This window comes from Phyllobates terribilis, unplaced genomic scaffold, assembly GCF_046119375.1.
Source record: "Phyllobates terribilis strain yellow unplaced genomic scaffold, ASM4611937v1 Scaffold_234__1_contigs__length_3078370, whole genome shotgun sequence".
NCBI lineage: Eukaryota > Metazoa > Chordata > Amphibia > Anura > Dendrobatidae > Phyllobates > Phyllobates terribilis.
The window spans coordinates 1,855,225-1,880,637 of record NW_027362994.1 but is presented as its reverse complement, the minus strand read 5'-3'; the positions used below and the strand labels follow the sequence as shown (position 1 = coordinate 1,880,637).

The 25,413-nt window shown below is 46.9% G+C and overlaps 2 long non-coding RNA genes across 2 annotated transcripts in view; one reads left to right on the top strand and one right to left on the bottom strand.

Annotated features, from left to right (window-relative positions):
• The first annotated feature begins 3,089 nt into the window (after nucleotides 1-3,089).
• Nucleotides 3,090-25,413, top strand: part of LOC141215243 (uncharacterized) — a 24,877-nt gene continuing 2,553 nt past the window's right edge. The window contains exons 1-4 of the long non-coding RNA XR_012284334.1: nucleotides 3,090-3,180; nucleotides 3,383-3,490; nucleotides 4,177-4,286; nucleotides 4,375-4,408. This is a non-coding gene — a long non-coding RNA (uncharacterized lncRNA). The remainder of the gene's footprint in view (nucleotides 3,181-3,382; nucleotides 3,491-4,176; nucleotides 4,287-4,374; nucleotides 4,409-25,413) is intronic.
• The window catches only part of LOC141215244 (uncharacterized), a 23,314-nt gene continuing 14,543 nt past the window's right edge, over nucleotides 16,643-25,413 (bottom strand). The window contains exons 2-3 of the long non-coding RNA XR_012284335.1: nucleotides 16,781-16,865; nucleotides 16,643-16,673 (exon numbers count right to left, since the gene is read on the bottom strand). This is a non-coding gene — a long non-coding RNA (uncharacterized lncRNA). The remainder of the gene's footprint in view (nucleotides 16,674-16,780; nucleotides 16,866-25,413) is intronic.

Below are 25,413 nucleotides of genomic sequence, written 5' to 3'. Positions count from 1 at the left end.
CTCCAAAGCCCCATCATTCATCTCCCCAGCCCCATCATTGCTCTCCGTAGCCCCACCATCCCATTATTCCTCTCCCCAGCCCCATCAATCCCATCATTCCTCTTCCCATCCCCATTATTGCTCTCCCCAGCCCCATCAACCCCATTATTGCTCTCCCCAGCCCCATCAACCCCATTATTCCTCTCCCCAGCCCCATCAACCCCATTATTCCTCTCCCCAGCCCCAATATTTCTCTCCCCAGTCCCATCATTCCTCTCCCCCCACCTCCCCTCCCCAGCATTTCAGTAAAAAAAAAACAACAACTTACCTCAGCTCGCTCCCCTGCAGCATCCTCCTGGTTGCCGGCAGCTTTCTTCCTGACCCAGGCGCGCGCTGCATGATGACGTCATCAAGCTGCGCGCGCCTGGGTCAGGGAGGAAGCAGAGGACGAACCCTCCAGCTCCGCGGCTATTCTCCTCCTGACAGCAGCGGAGCTGCAGGGATCGCTCCCTGACCGCCGCGTGCAGGGAGCAGCTGCATGGTGGAGACCCGGCGCTGCTGCACCGGCGGCGGTATGTCCACCCCTGGACTGCTATGGGGTCCCCCGGCTCACGGGCCCCATAGCAGTCGCGTGGTCTGCCGCCATTGGCGGTACGCCACTGCGTACAGGAGCTGGGAGCACTGGCTGTAGCCTCCTCCATCTCCTCGCACTTGTCTGCCGCCCTCTGGCGGTCGCTGTAGGTCATGGCGCACACGGCGGCTCCGGACTCCACCAGGAACTTACACACCTGGACGTTGTTGCAGGAGGCGGCGCAGTGCAGCGGGGTCCTGACAGCGACACCAAGCGGAGAAAACGACAGAAACCGCCACAGAAAACCCCCTGAAAAACTAGACCGTCTGTCCTCAATCACCCAGACCCTCGGGGGCTCAACTTTTCTATTTCTTGGGCCAAGATTTTTTTTTCTTTTTCTCCCATTGATGCAATCTGGCCGGGGGCTGAGTCACGTGCTGGCCGGGGGGGCGGGGTAGTGCTTAATAAGTGCTCTCAGGCCTCTAACAAGGGATGGGGGGTTTTCTGCCGACCCCTTTAATGCGAGCCGATATTCGGGGCAGCAGCCGGCGCTGTCTGCTGCGTTTACCTTCACTCCGAACTGGACGAGGAACTGGACGATCTCGGTGTGGGGGGCGCACACGGCGGTGTGGGGGGCTGTGAGACCCTCGTCGTTGGGCTGGCTGGGGTCTTCCACCTGCAGATGAGGGGGATGGAGAAGATACAACATTAGTGCTGGCAGAAATCCAGAGCGCGGGAGTCATCAGCACAATAAGCGAAGGAGCGGGACGGGCCGGAGAGACGAGCGCGGTAATGAGGGGGACGAGCGCGGTAATGAGGGGGACAAGGGCCGCATTCAGCAGAGGAAAGGAATGAGGGGGGCTTCTAATTCTACCAATCAGAGGTGGATAATATCTGGCTGCAGGACAGGAAGGACATCACCGCCCATCAGCTCTCATCACATTGCCCTCTGTTCACACCTGAGCTGTGTCCACAGTTTATAACTGAAGCAATAACTGTCATAAAGCCTCTGTAAATGGGACAGAAAATCTGCACCAAAATCTGTGCAAAACTTAACTGCAGATTTGGCCACAGATTTCACTCTTTGCAAACCATTAAGTGAAATTAGCAGTGACAATCCACACTGAGAACTTGTGTGGGCGCTATATGATGTGTGTTGTAGGTGCTGTATAGCGGTAATGTGTGGGCACTATATGATGCATGTTGTAGGTGCTGTATAGCGGTAATGTGTGGGCACTATATGATGTGTGTTGTAGGTACTGTATAGCGGTAATGTGTGGGCGCTATATGATGTGTGTTGTAGGTACTGTATAGAGGTAATGTGTGGACGCTATATGATGTGTGTTGTAGGTACTGTATAGCGGTAATGTGTGGGCACTATATGATGTGTGTTGTAGGCGCTGTATAGCGGTAATGTGTGGGCGCTATATGATGTGTGTTGTAGGTACTGTATAGCGGTAATGTGTGGGCACTATATGATGTATGTTGTAGGTACTGTATAGCGGTAATGTGTGGGCACTATATGATGTGTGTTGTAGGCGCTGTATAGCGGTAATGTGTGGGCGCTATATGATGTGTGTTGTAGGTACTGTATAGCGGTAATGTGTGGGCACTATATGATGTATGTTGTAGGTACTGTATAGCGGTAATGTGTGGGCACTATATGACGGCATTTTGTATACTTATACAAATAAATATTGGCATCCTGCTTTGCTTTTTGCTCACGGCCCCGTCGCCTTCTCTCCTCTGCCCGCGCCCCATCGCCTTCTCTCCTCTGCCCGTGCCCCGTCGCCTTCTCTCTGCCCGCGCCCCGCCGCCTTCTCTCCTCTGCCCGCGCCCCGCCGCCTTCTCTCCTCTGCCGGCGCCCCGCCGCCTTCTCTCCTGCCGGCGCCCCGCCGCCTTCTCTCCTCTGCCGGCGCCCCCTCGCCTTCTCTCCTCTGCCGGCGCCCCCTCGCCTTCTCTCCTCTGCCGGCGCCCCCTCGCCTTCTCTCCTCTGCCGGCGCCCCCTCGCCTTCTCTCCTCTGCCGGCGCCCCCTCGCCTTCTCTCCTCTGCCGGCGCCCCCTCGCCTTCTCTCCTCTGCCGGTGCCCCCTCGCCTTCTCTCCTCTGCCGGCGCCCCCTCGCCTTCTCTCCTCTGCCGGCGCCCCCTCGCCTTCTCTGCCGGCGCCCCCCTCGCCTTCTCTCCTCTGCCGGCGCCCCCTCTCCTTCTCTCCTCTGCCGGTGCCCCCTCGCCTTCTCTCCTCTGCCGGCGCCCCCTCGCCTTCTCTCCTCTGCCGGCGCCCCCTCGCCTCCTCTCCTCTGCCGGCGCCCCCTCGCCTCCTCTCCTCTGCCGGCGCCCCCTCGCCTCCTCTCCTCTGCCGGCGCCCCCTCGCCTTCTCTCCTCTGCCGGCGCCCCCTCGCCTTCTCTCCTCTGCCGGCGCCCCCTCGCCTTCTCTCCTCCGCCGGCGCCCCCTCGCCTTCTCTCCTCCGCCCGCGCCCCCTCGCCTTCTCTCCTCTGCCTGCGCCGTGCCCCTTCCTCACTAATGTTATTTGCTTTCCTTAGATTTGCTTTCTGACAACATTGTGCTTTCGCTGACCCACTCTGCAGCCGCAGAGGTCGTCCTGCAGATCATCTCGGAGTGTTACCCCCAGGTAATAATAAATACTATTAATTACAGCCCCATCTGTGACCTGAGCAGATCCACACTAGGCTATGCCACTGGAGATCCTTGGGGACCCCGCTGGGACCCCCACAATCTTTTTTGTCACTCTTGGGCTAATGATACATGGGGTAAGAACCAGCGCCCCCCTGTCCATAGGCTGCTTGTGAAATTCTCTATATATATTTTTGTAGCTTCAGTCTTTGGACCTGAGTTGTCGTCGTCTCTCCAAGCTGACTGGTTTTGCTCATCTCTTCTACCTGACCCGGCACCTGCAGAGTCTGAACCTCTCCTATAACGAGGTACGTCGCCTCCTTGCGCAGGGATCGGGTCTGCTGCCGTCGTGACGTCTTTTCCGATTACCCCGTATATGCCATCGATCGTGGGGTACCGGTGGGTAACAGTGGCAGTCAGTGGCCTCCTGAAGACCCCCGTCCTGCCATCTCTGTACATCTGTGTTCCCAGTATAGTACAAGCGATCAAACAGTCGCAGAGTCCAGGGCAAAAATAAGTAAAAATTTATTTAAAAATGAATAAATAAACTAAAACCCATAATTGTCATTTGTCTCGCTTTTCCCAATTAAAAACTAAAAAATTAAAAAAAATAAATAAAAAGAAAAATTTGGTATATCGAATCCGTAAAACTCCATCCTATGAAAATATAAAGAACCCAAATTGTAAACCGTATAAAAAAATCAAAATAATTGAATTTTCGATCGCTGCACTTCTCAAAAATGGAATAAAAAACAATCGATCAAAATGGTATGAATAAAAATACAAAAAGACCCTCACCCAGCCCCAGCAACCGAAAAAGTTACAAGTCCCAAAAATGGAGGAATAGAAAGCCCATACTCATCCTAGGAAAAAAAAACCCAGGCCATATAGACGGAACAATAAAATGGTTTGTGGCTCTTGGAAGAAGGCGAGAAACAAACAAATCTCTGTGTTTTCTGGTGGTAGCTGGTGACGGGAACATGTTCTTTTTTAGCTTTGCAGAGTTGAAGAGCTGGATCTGATCCACAACCTGGAGCTGAGAGAGCTGTGGCTGGAGGGAAACCCTCTGCACGGGGCGGTGGAAAGCTTCTCCGCCTGCTACAGGTGCCCGCACCTCTCTGCTATTACATTATTATACAAATGCAAATCACCGATTCAATGCTTTTTCTTTTTCTTTTTTTGTGTTGCACAGATTGGTAACTTATTTTCCCACCATTGAAAAACTAGTAAGTATACACCTAGATCCCGAAGTGCCTAAGCAAGAAGAAATACGAATATACGGCCAAAAAATATAATAAAAAATATCTTTATTGGAAAAATATATATATAGATAAATAATCACAACATCATTATAGGTTATGGTGGCACGACATATGTCAAAAGACATTACACAGAGATAAATAAAGACAAAGGCAGGAGCGCCGAAACGCGCGTCGGGGAGCCACACAGCGTGCAGTCTCGATCCCAATACAAAGGTGAATCATATCTCTGATGTGTCATTTCCTTCTTTTGTTATTTTCTTATAATTTATATATATATAATGAAGGTGTATATCTTTAGGTGGTTGTGTTAGTGATAACTATGGTAGCCATTCATCAGTTTCCAGATATGATTACCCTAATTGATATGGCTATAGTCCATAATGATATATGAGGCATGCGATATCTGTATTCTGTGGTGACACCTGGTGGTTGTTTTTAAGTATGTTTTATTTATCTCTGTGTAATGTCTTTTGACATATGTCGTGCCACCATAACCTATAATGATGTTGTGATTATTTATCTATATATATATTTTTCCAATAAAGATATTTTTTATTATATTTTTTGGCCGTATATTCGTATTTCTTCTTGCTTAGGCACTTCGGGATATATGTTATTTATACGAATGGCCCTAGATACATAGTCCTCTGAATAGGTTCTAATATGGAGATACTTGTTATCTCCTTTATATATGTGTATGGTAACCTATTTTTCGGTTCTAATCTTTCTCCTAATAAGTATACACCTAGGAAGACTGTAAAGCATCAACTGTATCCGAAAAAAAGGGGTATTCCCATCTCCAAGATCCTATCCCACTATGTAGTAGGTGTAATAATAATATTAGCAAATACCTCCAATTAAAATTGTAGTATTGTTCTTCTGATTAGCTATGTCGCTTACCCCATGTGCACTGCATTGTAGTAGTTTAGGTATCCATGATTACGACCACTAACAACTGTCGCTATGAGTGGTCATGACCATAGATACCTAAGCTACTACAATGCCCTGCACATAGGGTAAGTGACATAGTGAATCAGAAGAACTATACTGTTTTCTAATTGGAGGTATTTTCGAATATTACTATTAGATCTACTACATATTGCGGTAGGATCTTGGCAATAGGCTGTATCTTTGCCTTTAAAAGGATAGTTCAATCTGCTGCATGGTGCGCTACCCCGTGTACCCCAGCTTTATAACTTTCCCCCTGTGAGCCTTCCATCATACCAGTCACCTTTCCTGTCCTGTATTATATCCGCTGTCTCCATTCTTGCAGGACGGACAGTTTTTTAAAGAGAATCTATTTTTTGAGCCAGAAGAACCCCAACCTCTCCCACAGGCAAAGGTAAGTTGTATTCTTCTTTCACTTAAAGGGCTTGTCCAGAGCCGTTCACTTCCACATCGGATATTAGCGGTGCTGATGACGTTGCGATCCGCAGACCTACCGAGACGCTAGCATGATGGGCAGGTATCGTGCACCCGTCCAGTTCGTTAGAATAGGACATGTGCCCAATATCTGAACACACGGGTCATAACGTCAGCAGCACCGCTCACTTCCAGGGCGTTGGTAAGCAATGCTGAAGTTCTTTGAATAAGCCCTTTAAAAGGTGTTCTCCCAATGGGATATTCTATGGATATACCTTAAAGGGGTTTTCCAGTTTTGGAAACTCCCTTTTCTTTTGGCTGCAGTTTGTTTAAAAAAAAAAAAGCGCTTTACTCGCCAGCCCCAGGTCCAGCACTGAGTCTCCGCCGCTGCTCCAGGTGTCTGTTATTGCCTGCAGCTCTGACGTCACGTCAATAGTGCTTGGCCCTGAGCGTATTGTGCCGCTACTGGCTGTGATGGCAGCACTACTGATAATGACACACTAAAAGGCGCAGCGGAGACTCAGTACCGGACCCAGTGAGAATGAGTAAAGCACAGTTTCTTTAACAAAAAAAAATTGCAGAGGGGGAACAGGAGTTTTCCAAAGCTAGAAATCTCTTTAAATATCTGAGATGGACGAACCCTTTTATTGTCCCTTATATTATAGGTTAGATCTAGTAGTAAGGTGGTGGGGTGCCATCTTTAGTTGCCTCAATATGTAGGTTTGTGTATATAAATAAAAATATTTTTATCTACGGCACAGGGCAAAAGTTTTAGTTGGAATAAATGCTGTAGAGTAAAGAATGCTTTCAGAAAGAGAAGTGCTAACGCCTTCACCCTCCAAACCTGTTTTCACCTTCATGACCCGGCCAAATTTTACACTTCTGCCCAGTGTCCCTCTGAGGTAATAACTCTGGAACGCTTCCACGGATCCCCCTGATTCTGAGACTGTTTTTTCCTGACATATTGTACTTCATGATAGTGATAAAAGTTGTTCAATATGACTTGCATTTATATGTGAAAAAAACGGAAATTTGGTGAAAATTTTGCAATTTTCAAAGTTTTAATTCTTATGACCTTAAATCAGAGAGATGTCACACAAAATAGTTAATAACATTTCCCACATGTCTACTTTACATCTGCATCATTTTGGAAACATAATTTTATTTTTGTTAGGAAGTTATAAGGATTAGTGTTGAGCATTCCGATACTGAAATATCGGGTATCGGCCGATATTCACTGTATCGGAATTCCGATACTTTTATAATATCGAATACCGGAATCGGAAGTTCCCATAATGCCTGCGCTCTGCAGTGTCTCTGAAGGATGACAAGCTGGATGGCAGCGCTCAGCTGCGATCCAGCTTGTCATCAGAATGCCATCCCAGCGGGGGAGAATTCTCCTGATTGTTTAAAAGCCGGCGCGCGGTAAAAAGCCGCCGGCTTTTAAACAATCACGCAGCCCCATACTGCTTCCCCGCAGCCTCCCACCCCGATCCTCCGCTCCCCTCGCCACCTCCCATCCCGATCGTAAATTAGGACCGGGCGGGGAGCGCAGCACCAAGGAGCGAAGGACCCGGGCGGGGAAGCCGGCAGTGAAAAGACTTCACCGCCGGCTTTCCCGTTCTGTGCTGCGCTTTCCCGCCGGTTATTTCAAATGAACAGCTGAGGTATCAGGTGATGCCGATCAGCTGTTCATTTGAAGTAGCCGCGGTGCCCTCAGAGGGTTCATGTGAGTTCATGCTTGACTGCATGAACTCACATCAACTTTCCCACGGCCGCACAGGTCAGCCTCACCTCCCGGACCCGTCATGATTAGTGTGTGCGGGGTGTGTGTGCGGGTGTGTGTGCGGGGTGTGTGTGTGCGGGTGTGTGTGCGGGTGTGTGTGCGGGCAGACATAGGCCGATGTGACACTACTACTCCCATCGGCCTATGTCTGTCCCCCGTCCACTCCTGCCAGCAGGATCAGCTCGATGGGAGCAGTAGTTCCCATCAGCCTGATCCTGCTATTTAAATTGCCCTACTGTGTCCCCAATAAATGTTAAATACATGTCATTGGTGGCCAGTGGTTACCTAAAAGAAATTAGTTCATACATTACCTGTCCCCGCCGATCGCCACCTAAAATAAAGTAAAAAATAAAAAACTACACCTATACTCACCTAGACACCTAATTCCCCGAAGCCATCGATCTCCTGTAATAAAATATAAAATAATAAACCACAACCTTATCCTTACCCCTCCGTAGTAGTCCACGAGTGTCCCACGAAGATCTCCAGTTCAGAGCAGCCACATAGAATGTGACCGCTCTGAACCGCTGCCGCCGCTAGAATGACGGGGCCGTAAGGGTTCACCGGAGTTCAGGCAGCGCTGCTCCGGTTAGCTCCTTTACGGCACTGCTGTATCGTGAGAAATTCCCACGGTACAGCACTGCCGTAAAGGAGGTCTCCGGAGCTGCGCTGCCTGAATGCACTCCGGTGACCTCAGTCAGTGGCTCCCGCTGCCGGGAGCGGACGTGTTCCCGGCAGCGTGAGCTTACAGCAGCCATGCACAGCTGTCACCATCTCCAGATGTGACAGCTGTGCATGGGAGATCAGCGCAGGAACGTGGACAGGTAACTATTTTTTTTTTAGTAAACTAAGAATTAAATAAAATGGTGTTTTATTTCAAATAAATTATTTTTTTCTGGGTGTAGTGTGTTTTTTCTTTTTAACACTTTGTAGGTTAGTAATGGGGGTGTCATATAGACGGCCATCATTACTAACCTGGGCTTCATGGCAGCTGGCGCTGACATGAACCCCACCACTATTACCCCCTGCCACCGCACCAGGGCAGCGTGGAAGAGCGAGGCTAAGTGCCAGAATTGGCGCATCCTATGGATGCGCCATTTCTGGGGCGGCTGACGGCTGGTGTTTCTAGCCTGGGAGGGGGCCAATATTCATGGCACCCTTCCTGAGCTATTAATATCAGCCCCCAGCTGTCTGCCTAGCCTTTGCTAGCTATTAAAATAGAGGGGACCCCACGTCATTTTTTTTTGGGGGGTCCCCCATTTTAATAGCTAGTAAAGGCTAGGTATTCAGCTGGGGGCTGATATTAGTAGCCTGGGAAGCTCCGTGGGTTTTACCCCCTTCCCAGGCTTCAAACATCTGCCCCAGCCATCTGCTTAACCTCCGCTAGAGACTAAAATTATGGGGGATCCCACGCCATTTTTTTTTTAAATAAATCCTTTATTTTAACACTAAATGACATTTGAGGACTTAATAAAGATGCAGTCCCTAAATTATTATTTATTTTTTAATAAATTTTTCCCAAAACTTTTGACGTGGGCTTCGCCATATTTTTGTATGCCAGCCAGGTACAGCATCCAGCTTCTATGAACGCGCCATTTTCCGGGGCGGCCGCGGACTGCAATTTTCAGCGGGGGGGGGGGGAGGGCAAAAAGCTTGGGCCTCCCTGCGCTGCAGATTCCATCCCCCAGCTGCCTAGTTGTACCTGGCTGGACACAAAAATAGGGAGAAGCTCCACGTTTTTTTTTTTTTTAATTATTTCATGAAATTCATGGAATAATTAAGAAAAAAAGGGCTTCCCTATATTGTTGTGTCCGGCCAGGTACAAATAGGCAGCTGGTGGTTGGGGGCAGCCCGTTCCTGCCTGCTGTACCTGGCTGGACACAAATATAGTGTGAAGCCCCACGTCAATTTTTTTTTAATTATTTCAGGAAATTCATGAAATAATTAAAAAAAAATTATGTGGGGCTTCGCCCTATAATTGTGTCCAGCCAGGTACAGCAGGCAGGAACGGGCTGCCCCCAACCACCAGCTGCCTATTTGTACCTAGCCGGACACAACAATATAGGGAAGCCCTTTTTTTCTTAATTATTCCATGAATTTCATGAAATAATTAAAAAAAAAAATGTGTGGCGCTTCGCCCTATTTTTGTGTCCAGCCAGGTACAACTAGGCAGCTGGGGGCTGGAATCTGCAGCGCAGGGAGACCCAAGCTTTCTGGGTCCCACCCGCTGCAAATTGCAGTCCGCAGCCGCCCCGGAAAATGGCGCGTTCATAGAAGCGCCATCTTCTGGCGCTGTACCCAACTCATCCAGGGCCCTGGTGCGGTGGCTCACTGGGTAATAAAGGGGTTAAGGCCAGCTTGGCATTATCAGCTGGCCCTAAGCCCGAAATTCATGGGGTCACGCCAATATTAGACATGACCGCCATGAATTTCTAGTAAAGTATTTAAAAAAAACACAAACACCCAGAAAAAAGTCCTTTAATTGAAATAAAGACACAATTCTTTATTGTTCTAAATTAAACCATACTTACCGCCACACCCATTCCAGCTGAAGCCAACGATCTCCTGCAATAAAAGTAAAATAATAAAGCAACCTCATCCTTACCTTTCCATGGTTCCCAGGACAGCTTCAGCTCTGCTACATCGAGATGACAGGCTGGACCGCAGCAGAACGCTGCCATCCAGCCTGTCATCCCGCGGACACTGAGAAGCGCAGGCATGCTTGCGCTCCTCAGTGTCTTTCTGTGACGTCATCCAGATGAGCCGAGGTCATGTCCAATGAACTCAGCTCACCTCATGCACGTCACTGACAGCGTGGGAAAATTCTCCTGCACTCAGCGCTTCAGCGTGAGAATTCTCCCACGCTGTCAGTGACGTGCATGAGGTGCGCCGAGTTCATGGGACATGACCTCACCTCATGCACGTCACTGACAGCGTGGGAAAATTCTCACGCTGAAGCGCTGAGTGCAGGAGAATTCTCCCACGCTGTCAGTGACGTACATGAGGTGAGCCGAGTTCATTGTCGGCTCATCTGGATGCCGTCACAGCCAGACACTGAGGAGTGGAAGTATGCCTGCGCTTCTCAGTGTCTGCGGGATGACAGGCTGGATGGCAGCGTTCTGCTGCGGTCCAGCCTGTCATCTCGATGTAGCAGAGCTGGAGCCGTCGTGGGAGCCATGGAAAGGTAAGGATGAGGTTGCTTTATTATTTTTCTTTTATTGCAGGAGATCGTTGGCTTCAGCTGGAATGGGCGTGATGGTAAGTATGGTTTAATTTAGAACAATAAAGAATTGTGTGTTTATTTCAATTAAAGGACTTTTTTCTGGGTGTTTGTGTTTTTTTTAAATACTTTACTAGAAATTCATGGTGGTCATGTCTAATATTGGCGTGACCCCATGAATTTCGGGCTTAGGGCCAGCTGATAATGCCAAGCTGGCCTTAACCCCTTTATTACCCAGTGAGCCACCGCATCAGGGCCCTGGATGAGTTGGGTACAGCGCCAGAAGATGGCGCTTCTATGAACGCGCCATTTTCCGGGGCGGCTGCGGACTGCAATTTGCAGCGGGTGGGGCCCAGAAAGCTTGGGCCTCCCTGCGCTGCAGATTCCAGCCCCCAGCTGCCTAGTTGTACATGGCTGGACACAAAAATAGGGCGAAGCTCCACGTTTTTTTTTTTTTAAATTCATGAAATTCATGGAATAATTCAGAAAAAAAGGGCTTCCCTATATTGTTGTGTCCGGCTAGGTACAAATAGGCTGCTGGTGGTTGGGGGCAGCCCGTTCCTGCCTGCTGTACCTGACTGGACACAAATATAGGGCGAAGCCCCACATCAATTTTTTTAAATTATTTCATGAATTTCCTGAAATGATTTAAAAAAAATTGACGTGGGGCTTCGCACTATATTTGTGTCCAGCCAGGTACAGCAGGCAGGAACGGGCTGCCCCCAACCACCAGCTGCCTATTTGTACCTGGCCGGACACAACAATATAGGGAAGCCCTTTTTTTCTTAATTATTTCATGAATTTCATGAAATAATTAAAAAAAAAAAATACGTGAAGCTTCTCCCTATTTTTGTGTCCAGCCAGGTACAACTAGGCAGCTGGGGGATGGAATCTGCAGCGCAGGGAGGCCCAAGCTTTCTGCCCCCCCCCCTCCCCCCGCTGAAAATTGCAGTGCGCAGCCACCCCGGAAAATGGCGCGTTCATAGAAGCTGGATGCTGTACCTGGCTGGCATACAAAAATATGGCGAAGCCCACGTCAAAAGTTTTGGGAAAAATTAATTAAAAAATAAATAATAATTTAGGGACTGCATCTTTATTAACTCCTCAAATGTCATTTAGTGTTAAAATAAAGGACTTATTTTAAAAAAAATTGACGTGGGGCTTCGCCCTATATTTGTGTCCAGCCAGGTACAGCAGGCAGGAACAGGCTGCCCCCAACCACCAGCTGCCTATTTGTACCTGGCCGGACACAACAATATAGGGAAGCCCTTTTTTAAAAAAATTATTTCATGAAATAATTAAAAAAAAATTGACGTGGGGCTTCGCACTATATTTGTGTCCAGCCAGGTACAGCAGGCAGGAATGGGCTGCCCCCAACCACCAGCTGCCTATTTGTACCTGGTTGGACACAACAATATAGGGAAGCCCTTTTTTTCTTAATTATTCCATGAATTTCATGAAATAATTTTAAAAAAAAATGCGTGGGGCTTCGCCCTATTTTTGTGCCCAGCCAGATACAACTAGGCAGCTGGGGGCTGGAATCCGCAGCGCAGGGAGACCCAAGCTTTCTGGGCCACCCCCGCTGCAAATTGCAGTCCGCAGCCGCCCCAGAAAATGGCGCGTTCATAGAAGCGCCATCTTCTGGCGCTGTACCCAACTCATCCAGGGCCCTGGTGCGGTGGCTCACTGGGTAATAAAGGGGTTAAGGCCAGCTTGGCATTATCAGCTGGCCCTAAGCCCAAAATTCATGGGGTCACGCCAATATTAGACATGACCACCATGAATTTCTAGTAAAGTATTTAAAAAAACACAACACCCAGAAAAAAGTCCTTTAATTGAAATAAACACACAATTCTTTATTGTTCTAAATTAAACCATACTTACCACCACGCCCATTCCAGCTGAAGCCAACGATCTCCTGCAATAAAAGTAAAATAATAAAGCAACCTCATCCTTACCTTTCCATGGCTCCCACGACAGCTTCAGCTCTGCTACATCGAGATGACAGGCTGGACCGCAGCAGAACGCTGCCATCCATCCTGTCATCCCGCAGACACTGAGAAGCGCAGGCATACTTCCACTCCTCAGTGTCTGGCTGTGACGGCATCCAGATGAGCCGAGGTCATGTCCAATGAACTCCGCTCACTTCATGTACGTCACTGACAGCGTGGGAAAATTCTCCTGCACTCAGCACTTCAGCGTGAGAATTTTCCCACGCTGTCAGTGACGTGCATGAGGTGAGCTGAGTTCATTGGACATGACCTCACCTCATGTATGTCACTGACAGCGTGGGAGAATTCTCACGCTGAAGCGCTGAGTGCAGGAGAATTTTCCCACGCTGTCAGTGACGTGCATGAGGTGAGCTGAGTTCATTGGACATGAACTCGGCTCATCTGGATGACGTCACAGAGAGACACTGAGGAGCGCAAGCATGCCTGCGCTTCTCAGTGTCTGCGGGATGACAGGCTGGATGGCAGCTTTCTGCTGCGGTCCAGCCTGTCATCTCGATGTAGCAGAGCTGGAGCTGTCCTGGGAACCATCGAAAGGTAAGGATGAGGTTGCTTTATTATTTTTCTTTTATTGCAGGAGATCGTTGGCTTCAGCTGGAATGGGCGTGATGGTAAGTATGGTTTAATTTAGAACAATAAAGAATTGTGTCTTTATTTCAATTAAAGGACTTTACTCTGGGTGTTTGTGTTTTCTTTTAACTTTGACTATGGGGTTAGTAATGGGGGTGTCTTATAGACGCCTCTCCATTACTAACCTGGGCTTGATGTCAGCTGGCATTATAAGCTGACATCAACCCCAACCCTATTACCCCCTGCCACCGCACCAGGGCAGCGTGGAAGAGCGAGGCTAAGTGCCAGAATTGGCGCATCCTATGGATGCGCCATTTCTGGGGCGGCTGACGGCTGGTGTTTCTAGCCTGGGAGGGGGCCAATATTCATGGCACCCTTCCTGGGCTATTAATATCAGCCCCCAGCTGTCTGCCTAGCCTGTGCTAGCTATTAAATTAGGGGGGACCCCACGTCATTTTTTTGGGGGGGTCCCCCATTTTAATAGCTAGTAAAGGCTAGGTATTCAGCTGGGGGCTGATATTAGTAGCCTGGGAAGCTCCGTGGGTATTACCCCCTTCCCAGGCTTCAAACATTTGCCCCAGCTGTCTGCTTAACCTCCGCTAGAGCCTAAAATTAAGGGGAACCCCACGCCAATTTTTTTTTTAAATAAATCCTTTATTTTAACACTAAATGACAAGTACAGTAATCAACACTGTCACTGTACTTCATATATATGTGACTGACATGTTTCTATCTATCTAATCTATGTGTGAAGCTCTATTCTGTCTGTTATAAATTGTCGGGTACAGATGCTGAATTGCCGGCCGGCTTTTTTAAAGAGACGGTGCACGAAAACACTAATATTTTTTTTAATAAATCCTTTACACTAAATGACAAGTACAGTAAGCAACACTGTCACTGTACTTCATATATATGTGACTGACATGTTTCTATCTATCTAATCTATGTGTGAAGCTCTATTCTTTCTGTTGTAAATTGTCGGGTACCGGTGAATGCCGCTGATGAATTGCCGGCTTTTCATGTCATTCTACATTATTCTTAGTTGTTTTACTTCATGTAGAATTAACCTACAAGGAAAGAAACGGTTTATTTTCATTCCGATATTTGTGTCCCATTGACTTGCATTGGTTTCCGGTATCGGAATCGGCGATATCCGATACTTTTTGGGTATCGGCCCGATCCAATCCGATACGATATTTCCTGATATCGGAAGGTATCGCTCAACACTAATAAGGATTAAAAATTGACCAGTAATTTCTCATTTTTCCAACAAAATTTACAAAACCATTTTTTTTTTTTTAGGGAACACATCACATTTGAAGTGACTTTGGGGGGCCTATATGACAGAAAATACCCAAAAGTGACATCGTTCTAAAAACTGCACCCCTCAAGGTGCTTAAAACCACATTCAAGAAGTTTATTAACCCTTCAGGTGCTTCACAGGAATTAATGGAACGTGGAAGGAAAAAATGAACATTTTACTTTTTTTTTTTTCACAAAAATTTTACTTTAGCCCTCAATTTTTTTATTTTCACTAGGGTTACAGGAGAAAATGAACCCCAAATTGTGTTGCGCAATTTCTCCTCAGTACACCGCTACCCCATTTGTGGAAGAAAACCACTGTTTGGGCGCACGGCAGGGCTCGGGAGGGAAGGAGCGCAGTTTGACTTTTCAAACACAAAAATGGCTGGAATCGAGAGCTGCCGCCATGTCGCTTTTGGAGATCCCCGATGTGCGTAAACAGTGGAAACCTTCCACAAGTGATGCTGTTTTGGAAACTAGATCCCCCAAGGAGTGTTAGCTGTGCGGGATGCACCTTGTACTCCCAGGTGCTTCACAGAAGTTTATAATGTAGAGCCGTGAAAATAAAAAGTTAAATTTTTCCCACAAAAATGTTCTTTTAGCCCCAAATGTTGCATTTTCACAATGGTAACAGGAGAAAATGCACTGTAAAATGTATTGTGCAATTTCTCCTGAGTATGCCAATACCCATATGTGGATGAAAACTACTGTTTGGGCACACGGCAAGGCTCGGTAGAGAAGGAGTGCCATTTGACTTTTTAAATGCAAAATTATCTGGATCATTAGCCGACGCCATGTTGGGTTTGGAGAGCTCCTGATGTGCCTAAACAGTGGAACCCACCCCCCCCCACAAGTGACACCATTTTAGAAATTATACCCCTTTGGGAATTTATCTGCAAGTGTAGTGAGTTTTCCAGAAACAAGCAGCAGTGGATGTTGCTGAGTGAAAATTGCAAATCTGCATTGTAGTGACCAGTACGTTGTAGCCCACAATACATTGTAGTGACCAGTACATTGTGTCCAGCCCATGCTTCTGGAGACACACACCTGTAGTTTAGGCAGGCTGTCATCGCTACAGAAATGCCAAACGTGTGGATGCTAAATGTGGTTTAGGCGCAGATGACTGCCTTCTGGACATCTGTCAAGCCAGCAGTCTTCCCCATGATTGTGGAGCCTAATGAAACCGAATAAGGTTCCTTTTTAAATGCTTTGGAAGCCTTTGCAGGTGTTTTTTGTTAATTATTCTAATTTACTGAGATAATGACTTTTGTGTTTTCATTGGATGTAAGCCATAATCATCAATATTAACAGGAATAAACACTTGAAATAGATCACTCTGTAATGACTCTATATGAGTTTCACTTTTTGTATTTAAGAACTGAAATAAATTAACTTTTTGATGATATTCTAATTTTGTGAGAAGCACCTGTAAATGAGAGTATTATAACACTATTACAATACTGCACCCCTGTATATTCCCCCTGGAGTTCACCAAATTCTGTACTATACATAGTAGACGAAACATAATAAATTCAGATACACGGCTGCTAGATATTAATTGAATTCTTTATTGGCTTCATACAAGATATCAAATGTAGAATTTCCCACCAGTCGTGTGGGGCAATAGTCATGTGGCCCTGATGATGATGGGCTCACGGAGAGTCGTCCGTCAGAACTCAGGAGAGGAAAAACCCCCGGTGGAGGAAACCTCTAGGGAACCATGTCTGATGGACTGCCCTTCCCTTGGGCGGTGCTGGATGATGGCAGCTTGTGCTATAGATCGGGGTTGATGCAGCAGAAGATTCACTTATTCAGTGATTACATCTGACTGCAGAAAGTAATGAGAACAGAGACCGAGCCCGGAATCTGCCTCGTCCTGAAGTGCGGCTCCTCTGCTCCTGACATGGCGGCCGCCACATCATTGACTTCTTATAGCCGTATCCCGTCTTCTTAGTGGGACCCCAGGTCGCTTATAGTGATCTGTAGAAAGAGGGAACAGAACTGATCATGGAGCAGCCGAATATTTAATATCAGAGACGTTCACACGATTTACTCCCAGTCACTGCTGCTTAGTGCACTCCTCTTACCTGGATTATATTTGGTCCATGGTGATGACAGAAACACCGACACTTGTTATAGCTGCGGGGGTCATTCTTGTTCTGGTTCACACCTCTGTGTACAAAATAACAGAAAACGCCTTATAATCCCACTATAATTAATCTCTTAATACATCTTTATAGGGGCTGGAGCTAAGCTTTACTGATAAACAGCTCCAATAATGGCAGCGCTCCCCCCATCATATTTATACATTCACTATATTGAGGGTATTATGGAAAGTCCATGGTTACTTACTGGTGCAGGCTGGTCTGTGGTCCCGGGTCGTGTCCGGTTGAAGGTCAGGGCGATCTTGTGGACCGTCATTGACTCTACATGCCGTTTATAGGCATGGAGTCACTTCCTGACCTTTTTGGGAAATGCGCTGATCTTGCCGGTCTGCAGGCAGGATATCAGATGAGTCCTCATCAACCGATGCCGGAACTCTGCTCTGGGTTCACCGCCATCTGCTATAAGCTCGTAGGCAAACGCTATGGCGAATAAGCCACAGTCATAACTGTTCCTCTGCTGATCCACATCGATAAATATCAGATGTTTCAGGGGCTCTTCGACCACTTCACTGTACAGGTTGATAATCTGCTCACAGATGGACGGAGTCAGATTTCCAGAGTTGATGCTGTCGGCCACAAAGATTTGGCCATTTTTGTAGCAGGTGGTCAGCCAGTGCACCCTCTCCTCATCATAGTGGATTTGTACAGCATTCTTCAGTACACTGTACCCTGGGACTAGAAGAGCGCAGGGGGGCTGCAGGCCATCAAAACCCTCAAACTGACTCTGCAGCAGGTCCTGGGCCATCATGACGATCTCATCATCCAGGAAGCCTTCCTCCCCTTTGCTCAGCAGGATGGTTAACTGCTCTGGAGACAGGATGTCCTCCTGTTTCCTGATATCGGGCATCTCCACTTGTGGGGTCTCCATCTCCGGGGTTACCTCTCTCAGTAGATCAGAAAGGTTTTCTGTAGCAGCTCTCTTGGCCGGTGGCAGCATCTCGGGCTGACTGTCCTCAGAGGTTGGTGCTTTTCTTTTTAGATTGTCCCGGGGTCTTGTTTGTAGCAGCCCCTCGTGTGCACCTTGTGCACATTCTGGATCGGCAAGATCCTCTCCACTTTCTGCAATGCTGGCAGTGGATTCAGTATCACCTACTATGTAGGTTGGGCTCTTCTCACCGCTGTCTTGGCTGATGACGTGGTCTTTACGTCTGGTTATAGCAACTGACCTGAAGCGCCTGACTGCTGTAATGGTGGCAGATTTCGTGGCCAGGAAGGAATCCTTCAGCAGTGTTCTCCAATTGCGATGGGATTTCCTGAATCTGGTCAGAAGGCTAAAGCCAATTGACTTGCAGGAAGAGAGAGCCTTGACCAGCAGCCGCTGGCCATAACGGGGACGTCCATGAATCCTCATGATGGCGTCGCTTTCTTTCTCCTTCTTTCTCCTTTTATTCCTTTAGCTTTGTGTATCCAATAAAGAGTCACACAAAAGACAGCCCCGGCTCTGCGCTCAGGCATTCTATACACTTTACTCCCATTGTGATGTCATAGAGCCGATGATGACACCAGAGTTCCATGTAGATCGTGACATCACCGCCATGTAGATGATGACATCACAGCTCCAGGCCCAGCTGCTAAGGGCTCCCCAGTAAGATTGATGGTGACTCTACAGCTACATGCAGTTATATTCTAACCCTTGTTCTCAAATTTTCAGCCGCATTCTCCATATATTGGAATGAGGAGGCGCGTCTGTGTGTAGCCAAATCTCCACCGACGTATATAGAGATTGCAATAGGGGGGTATTGGTGGTTTATGGCACTTGCTGTAAAGAGTAAGTGCACAATATGACCCATGTTACATGTAGTTTTACCAGAAAGGTTTGCAATTGAACTTGTTAAAGGTGTCATGTTTTTACAGTATGTTCACACATTGCGTTTTTGCTGCTGTTTTTTTCTGCAGCCAAAACTTGATGTCTTGGCAGTAAAAAAGCTGCAGACAAAAAAAACTGTTTTTTATTGCGTCTTTTTGCTGCGTTCTTCAGGATCCCAAAGTTCAGCTTTGCTTCCACCATACAAGCATGAGCAATGCAAGGTGTTAGGCCACCAACAACAGACGGATGTGACACCAGAAAACATTTTGGGGAAAAGGGGCAATTTGATACAATAATTTAGTGGAAAAAGATTTTTATGTCTGAAAAACTAGTGACTATTCATGAAAAAATACACAATTGGAAGTGTAAAAACAGCTAGGGGAATTGAATTGGTCAGTCATAGTTTACCCAAGACTTGGCGGTGCATTGAGATATCAGGTATTGTTTCCTTTTACACATATCACTAATTTAATTAAAATGTACTAATCCTATCTGCCATCTCGGGTGAGGAAACCAAGACATTTAGGTTTAAATGTGGGAAAATCACAGAAATAAATGGGTTTCACGTCCAGCCATGCCTGGTTTTGTTTTTTTTCACTAAAAGCGCTGTAAGAACTGCTGGCAACGTTTTCTGCTGCTGTTTTGCTGCTTTTTTGCGCTTACTTGTTACTTTCTATGAGTGAAAAAACACTTCAAAAACGCTGAAAGAATTAACATGCATCAGTTTTCCAATTCAGTCAGGAAGAGTAAAAAAAAATAAGCGTGAACTTGAGATTTCTGAAATCTCCTAGCTTTTGCCGACATTGTAAAAAGCAGCTTTTAATTTTCATAAAAACGCAATGTGTGAACATAGCCTTAGGCTGCATTCACATGCTGCTTTCTCTAATCACCTCCATGAGAGCACCAATAGGAGGTTGCCTCCCCATCCTAATTAGGGACAGGAAACAAGAGGTTAAATAGCCCTTCCCTTCCCTCTAACCTCAGTGTTTTTCTTGTCCCTAAGGGATGAAGAGGTTTCCTTCTGGTGGGGCTGTGGCCAGCAATCTGCTTCCCCAAAAATCAGTACCTTTCAGCCGGGTAGCCGTGGATCGATCGCCCTGTGCCTTCCTTCCATGTCCGCTGCTCTTTCCTCCCAGCGGGACCGCACCTTCCTCCAGAGCTCATTCAATGCTGGATGGTGAGAAGATATTGGTTGGGGGCCTCCTGTAGCTCCCCAGCCAGTTGCGATGTCTCCCCCTCTCCCTGAGCGCAACGCTCTCCTCCGGTGTATAGCTGGCCGCATGGAGAGCTCATAGGAAGTGACGCGCGCCGGTCCATTCAATGGCCGCGTCGTCACTTCTGGTTGCGTTCCAGGGTGGAACGCACTGTCATTTTGGAAATTTGAAATTTCAATTAAAAAAGTGCAATAATCAGGATTGGTGGACCTGATATCAGGAGAGGGGGGGGCCTCATCCTATTGGATGAGGACAGCGCTGGATCTCGGTAACTGTATAAAAAGACCCTGATGGAAGACACCATAAGGAAGGACTGAGGTTCTAAAGATGGATGTGTCTGCCCCTAAAGCTGCATCTGCAGAGCCCAGCACAAACTCTGGCCCAGTGAGTATGTCTGGTATGGGTAGGTCCGTCTTGGTGCAGGATCCATTCTTATGTTTTCCCCTTATTATTTTAGTGTGACAAGGATCCTGCACTGAAATCAAAAGGAAAAACCTGCAAGTCACAGATGTGCCATTTGCAATAAGAAACTCCCACTCACCCACAAAAAGGCCCTATGTCAGCCGTGTACAGAGAAGATGGTCTGTGAGGAACAATCATCCCTAATGGTTGAAGTCAGGGGAATGGTGCGCCAAGAGATCCAGTTGTCGTTAGCCACCTTCTCACAATCTTTTTCGGGGGGGTCCCTCAGTATAAAAAAAGAGGAAGTATGCCCCCAGAAAATTCCTCAGACTCTGAGGCAGAAAATTCAGCCCAGGAGGAATGGTTAGAAGAAGGCGAGGTCACTCCAGACATCAGTACTGATCAGGAGGATAGGAAATTCTTCTTCTTCTCTGATGACATGGAGGAACTTTTACTTGCCATCAGAAGCGCAATGGGCGTGGAAGAAGAAAAAACGCCACGTACTGTCCAAGACGAGAAGTTTGGGAGATTGAGATCAAGGAAGAGAATGGTGTTCCCCATTCATGACAACGTCCAGAATTCAATTCTGAATGAATGGGAATTTCCAGAAAGAAGGCTGAACATCCCATCTGACCTAAAGCAGGGTTCCCCAACTCCAGTCCTCAAGGCCCACCAACAGGTCATGTTTTCAGGATTTCCTTAGTATTGCACAGGTGATAATTACATCACCTGCACAGGCAATAATTACATCACCTGTGCAATACTAAGGAAATCCTGAAAACATGACCTGTTGGTGGGCCTTGAGGACTGGAGTTGGGGAACCCTGACCTAAAGGATCGCTTTCCCTTAGATGGAAACATCTCTAAATGCTGGACAGAGATGCCTAAAGTCGACATTCAGGTGGCCAGGGTAGCGAAAAAGACTACCCTACCCTTTGAAGACTCCTCTCAGCTTAAGGATCCACTTGATCGTAAGATGGACAGTTTACTGAGAAAGTCATGGGAGACATCAGCTGCTGCCCTAAGAACAAACGTCACCTCCACCTGTGTCACAAGAACCTTGTTCCGCTGGTTACATCAGTTAGAAGATTATATCCAGAGCGGTACTTCCAGAGAAGATCTTCTGGCCTCTCTACACCCTCTTACAGAAGGCAGCGGGATTCCTGGCGGACGCCTCCACTGAATCTGTCCTGATTGCAGCAAGAACTTCGGTTCTCTCCAATGCCGCAAGAAGGGCTCTATGGTTAAAGATGTGGAGTGGTGACATCCTTTCTAAATCCAAGTAATGCTCCATACCTTTCAAAGGGGAGTACGTGTTTGGTCCACTGCTGGACAATTTATTGTAGAAAGTGTCCGATAAAAACAAATCTCTCCCAGAACCAAAAAGAGGCCATTTTGTCCCCCTCAACCACATAATACCTCATACAGAGGAAAAGGTAAAGCGGGTTGCTGGAGCTACCCCAAAGGGGGTAGAGGTTAAAAACATTTTTCAGTCCCAACGTTCTGATAGGCAATGACGCCAGACAAGTAGGGGGCAGAATCTCAGGATTCTTCAGGCTATGGAGGAAGATAACATCAAACTGTAAGATCCTAGACTGGGTCAGGTCAGGAATAAAAATAGAATTTTCCTCCTTTCCTCCTCAGAGACTGGAAATAACATCTCTCCCGTCAGCAAAACTCCAGAAAGTTCTAACATCAGAGCTTCAGCAAATGCTATCTTCAGCAGTAATTAGTCCCGTGCCAGAAGCAGAGCAGGGCAAGGGACATTACTCAAGATTGTTCCTGGTAAAAAAAAACAAATGGAACCCACCAGGTTATTATCAACCTGAAGCTTCTGAATCAATATATTCTTTATCAAAGATTCAAAATGGAGTCTGTAAAATCCACGGTTCCTCTGATCGGGAAAAACTTTGTCATGGCTACCATAGACCTAAAAGATGCATATTACCATGTGCCCATCCACCCAGATTACCAGTGTTGTCTGAGATTTGCTGTCTCTCTAAATCAGACCGTATGCCATTTTCAGTTCAGGGTCCTTCCCTTCGGCATCTCCTCAGCAACCCGGACCTTTACAAAAATCCTGGTGGAAGTAGTTGCATTTATCAGGGAAGAAAATATCTGCATCATCCCTTTTCTGGACGATTTCCTCGTCACGGCTCCTTCTTCCGTTCTCAGAGACCAACTTCAATCCGTCCTATAGATCCTGGGATCCTTGGGCTGGATCATAAATCGAGAAAAGTCAGACCTTACCCCATCAACTCAAAAGGTCTTCTTAGGAATTCTCTTGGATTCTCAAAACCAGAGGTCCTTACTGCCAGCGTCCAAACGGTTAAATGTGAGATCAAGGATCCAAATACTAAAGAGCCAAAAGACGGTATCCATAAGGTTTGCCATGTCGGTCCTGGGGTCGATAACAGCGTGCATTCAGGCGGTCCCCTGGGCCCAGTCTCATACAAGAATCCTTCAGAACTTTATCCTTTCTCGCTGGGACAAGTTTCCAGAGATGCTCAACTCAAAAATATCTCTTCCCCACCATGTGAAGGTATCTCTCAACTGGTCGGTCAACCCAGGAAATTTGACCAAAGGGATTGCTTGGATTCAGCACCTGATCTCTTCTTTAACAACGGACGCCAGCAAAAGAAGTTGGGGAGCAGTCATATCCCAGAAGACCTTCCAGGGCATCTGGGCCAATCCTCGAATTTCAATGAACTAAAAGCAGTAGAGGAGGCCCTGAAGACAGCAGGTCCTATTCTCCAGGGAACACGTGTCATGATTTATTGAGACAACAGGACAACAGTGGCCCATCTTCGTCATCAGGGCAGTACAAGGTTCAAAAGCCTTCGAGAAGTCTCGGCAAGACTTTTCCTTTGGGCAGAGCATCATCTCCTGTCTCTGTCAGCCCTTCATGTAAAAGACTTCCTAAGCAGGGCAGAAATAAATCCGGGAGAATGGAGCCTCCGTTCAAGCATGTTTCAGCTAATAACCAGGAAATGGGGACTCCCAGACATAGACCTGTTTGCAAAGCGACAGAATACAAAGGTGAATCGATATTTCTCCATAGACCCGAGGGAGAATCATGCAAAGGTAGATGCATTTTTTCTCACCCATGAAGCTTCAGGTTGGCCTACGCATTCCCTCCAATTCCATTACTGCTGAGGACCTTGCAAAAAATCAGAGTGGACAAGGTCAAGACCATTCTGATTGCCTCTCTATGGCCGAAAAGAAGTTGGTTTGGGACTCTGAACCTTCTAAACCCAGAAGGCCCTCTTATCCTGCCTCCGGACCACGATCTACTCCATCAAGGTCCGATATTTCATCAGGCTCCCCACAGCTTATGCCTGACAGCCTGGCTTCTGAAGCCTTAATCCTGGAAGCAAAAAGGCTCTCGGATATTGTAATAGACACCCTGCTGAAAATCAGGAAACCGGTCACTAATGCCATCTATTTAAAAATATGGAAGACCTTCTCTACGTGGTATGGTTCTACTCCTATTGATCCCTTTCACCCTGATATTGCCAGAATACTGGATTTTTTACAGGACAGTCTGTCTAAAGGGCTAAAACCCAGCACCTTGAAAGTCCAGATTTCTGCTCTAAGTTCATTTTTTGACAAAAACCTGTCTGACCACCGGTGGATAAAGAGGTTCATAACAGCAGCCTCTAGAATATGCCCGAGAAGGCCCATCATGGTTCCTACCTGGGACCTAAATATAGTTCTAAATGGTCTATCCCTCCCTTTGAACCTATGACCCAAACTCAGATGAACAAATTATCTTGGAAGGCAGCTCTGTTAGTAGCAATAACAGCAAGAAGAGTTGGCTTGATCCAGGCCCTTTCCGTCAGGGAACCTTATCTGAGAATCATAGATGACAGAATAATCTTCCGCCTAGACCCTTCTTTCCTTCCAAAGGTATCATCCCATTTTCACATGTCCCAGGAGATAATTCTCCCATCGTTTTGTCAAAATCCCAGAGACAACAGAGAATCAGAATTCCATTCTCTAGATGTCAGAAGAATCATCCTTTACTATCTACAACAGACGGAGCCTTGGAGGAAGGATCAGAATCTTTTTGTCCAGTACTGGGGACCAAACATAGGGAAGAAAGCCTCCAAGAGTTCTCCAGCTAACTGGATTAAAAAAAGCAATCACGGAGGCGTATAAAAGTCAAGATCTGCCTCCTCCAGTGTTGCTAAAAGCTCATTCCACCAGAGCCATGTCTGCCTCATGGGCTGAAAGGGCCAGCGCTTGCATCGAGCAGATCTGCAAAGCTGCTGCTTGCTCCTTGGTCCATACCTTTACCAAGCATTACCGATTAGATTTGATGTCTATAAAAGATTTAGCCTTTAGCAGAAAAGTCCTGCAAGCTGTAGTCCCTCCCTAACGATATTCTCTGGTATTACTCCTGTTGGAGCTGTCGTGGAGGGGATTAGAGAAAATAGAATTAGACTTACCGGTAATTCGGTTTCTAAGACCCTCCATGACAGCACGGGTGATTTCCCCCCTATGAAAACTCTGTTCATTTAAATTCCTTGGTGTTAATAAATATTTCAAGCATTCATAGTGTGTGGTCCTTGGAAAAACACCTAGGTTAGAGGGAAGGGGAGGGCTATTTAACCTCTTGTTTCCTGTCTCTAATTAGGATGGGGAGGCCACCTCCTGTTGGTGCTGTCGTGGAGGGTCTTAGAAACCGAATTACCGGTAAGTCTAATTCTATTTTTTTAAATGCACTCTTTTGCTGTGATTTTTTTTTTTTTTCTTGAAAGCATTGCAACTGCAACATGTGAACATAGCCTTACCCGCAACACTGTGCTCCAAAAATATTGATATGAATTTGACTTCTACATGTGATCTAACACTTAAGAATACAATTTATGTAGAAAACTCTAATTCCAGCAGGTCCTGAAAGTCTGCATCTTTCAGTGGATGTTAGGAGTTAGTTCATCATGGAAGGAAAAGTGATGGCCAGAAGGCAGTCATTAACACTAAGTAAATGCAAAGTAAATTCTGCATTTCATTTGGAGATCAAGGTCCCAGAGTCTGGAGGAAGAGTGGAGAGGCCACAATCCAAGCTGCTGGAGGTCTGGTGTGAAGGCTCCACAATCAGTGATGGTTTGGGGAGCCATGTCATCTGCT